We start from the raw sequence: 2110 nt of genomic DNA on the forward strand, positions 1-2110 counted from the left end.
TACACTTTTCAAAGTGCTTCCCCATGAATTTTAATTTCCCATAGGTCGGGATACATCCCATCTATATTGAACTTTGTTGTCTAAATGTTCTTCAGAGGCTTTAGCGCTTGGGTCTTTGCCCCTGCTATTCCAATATTTGGAAAGCTTTTTACTTCTCCACACTTTTGTAGGTCTGGTTAGCTCTCACTTTTTCTTCAGTGCCTAACCTATAAGTTGTCTCTTCAAGAAAGTCTTTTTCTACTCCTGCAACTGGTTAGGAACCTTCTGTATTTTGTCCTACAGAATGATGAATTAGACTTTTAGTGCCCTGTTTTTTATACAACATTGTAATTTTCCAATCCCTGGTAAGTCTTTACCAATGAACTGTAATAAGTTCTTTATAGGTTGAGAGTGAGATCTGTTCACCATCTATCCCAGCATTATATCAGGCATTTAAAAGGTATTCTATAAAAATCAGTTGAATAAATGAATATATATTAATATCCCATTTGAAGCTAAGTATAAACCAGGTCTGAGTGAAGTAAAGATGTTGGTATAAGGTAATACAGCAAACATACAGCTCAAACAGAAATTCCCTGAAGGAGTCTTTCAAAGCAGAGGAATGCTGCCTTACTTAAGTTGTATTCTGAGTGCTCTGAGGGACAGGAAGAATACATGTTATCAGCTCAGTTTTGCAAGAAAAGGAAACAATGACAAGGGACATCAATTGGCTGGTTGAAGTGTTTTGGTGTGGGTTTCCCAAAAGCCAAATCTGAGACAAAGATTTAGGTATAGGTGGTAACACATCCTAGGGATTATCTGCACAATTTTGTGTTTGGTCTTCTGAGAATCTGATGCAGACTGTTTAACGTTTTAATAATAAAAATGTTAAATTATATAACATTAATCAAGCACTTTTTATGTGCCAGGCACTGTGTGAGGCCATTTTAATGGATTATCTCACTTAATTTCACAATAACTTTATGGGATAACTATTATTATTACCCTCATTTTACAGAAGAAAAAAACTGAAGCTTAAAGAGTTGGTTTGTGGTGCACAGTTTGGGACACAATTCCTATTTTTAGATTTGCTATGTATGATTTAGTAATCCTCAGTTTTCAGATCTGTAAAAAGGCAGTAAACACCACATAGGTGTCCCTTAAGGCACTCCTGCGATATGCATTTTCTTTCTTTTCTTTCTTCTTTCCTTACTTCCACCCTCCCCTCAAACAAACACATTAAATTTTCTTTTCCATCATCACTGTTTGTTGATGTCTCCTTTTCCTGACCCTTTATAGAACAGAACACAAGTTTACAGAGTTTTCCTTATTTTCCTCAATATGAGACATTTATGCTGCATCATTTTTAGTTCCCAGGTTTGGTTGGAAGAAGTGGTTGAAGTGGAGCAAGGGATTAATATATTACACAAGGAAAATCTATGGCAATGAAAATCCTCCTCGTATGGCTATGTCTATATACACCAGGATAGAAAAAAGCAAAGCTGCATATGGATGCTAATGTAAGGACTTTGCATATAAAAGACAAAAAAATAATAATGCAGCCACGTTTCAAAGTAAAATCAGTTTCTAGACTCTACTGGGTAATTTATAACAGCAACAGGCTTCCATAGAAGCTCTGGAATGAAGAGGAGGATGGAGTTTGGAAGACGATGAGTAGAATGAATACGAGGCAAAGCCTGGAACTGGGACGGTGACTTCTGCTGGCTAATCTCTCAGTTCTGCCAGGCCAAATCAAGACTGAGCAAGCGCAAAGACCAGGTGTCAGATTTAGGCAATCCTTGGTAATCATGTGGCTAAAGGCAGAAGGATGGAAAATCTTACATGGCAAGAGCCAAAGAGAAGCAGAAGCTACATATCTATTGTATCTTTCTAGTGAAGTTGGTGGTGATAATGTATTTTGTGCAGTTGTATATGAGACAGGATCCATCAGTATGGATGTTGATGGAGGGAACATTTTTTCAAACTATTACAAGTTTTAGAGAGCTATAGTTATGAAAGCTCATCTTCTTAGCATTACCAACAAATCCTTTATGATCTACATAGTTGCTTCATGAACAAACTGGGTTTTGATTTGTGATCTTAAAAGTAATAAGGCAAATTTCCTATAATG

The sequence above is a fragment of the Lipotes vexillifer genome, unplaced genomic scaffold, assembly GCF_000442215.2.
Source record: "Lipotes vexillifer unplaced genomic scaffold, Lipotes_vexillifer_v1.1 scaffold1108, whole genome shotgun sequence".
Classification (NCBI taxonomy): Eukaryota; Metazoa; Chordata; class Mammalia; order Artiodactyla; family Lipotidae; genus Lipotes; species Lipotes vexillifer.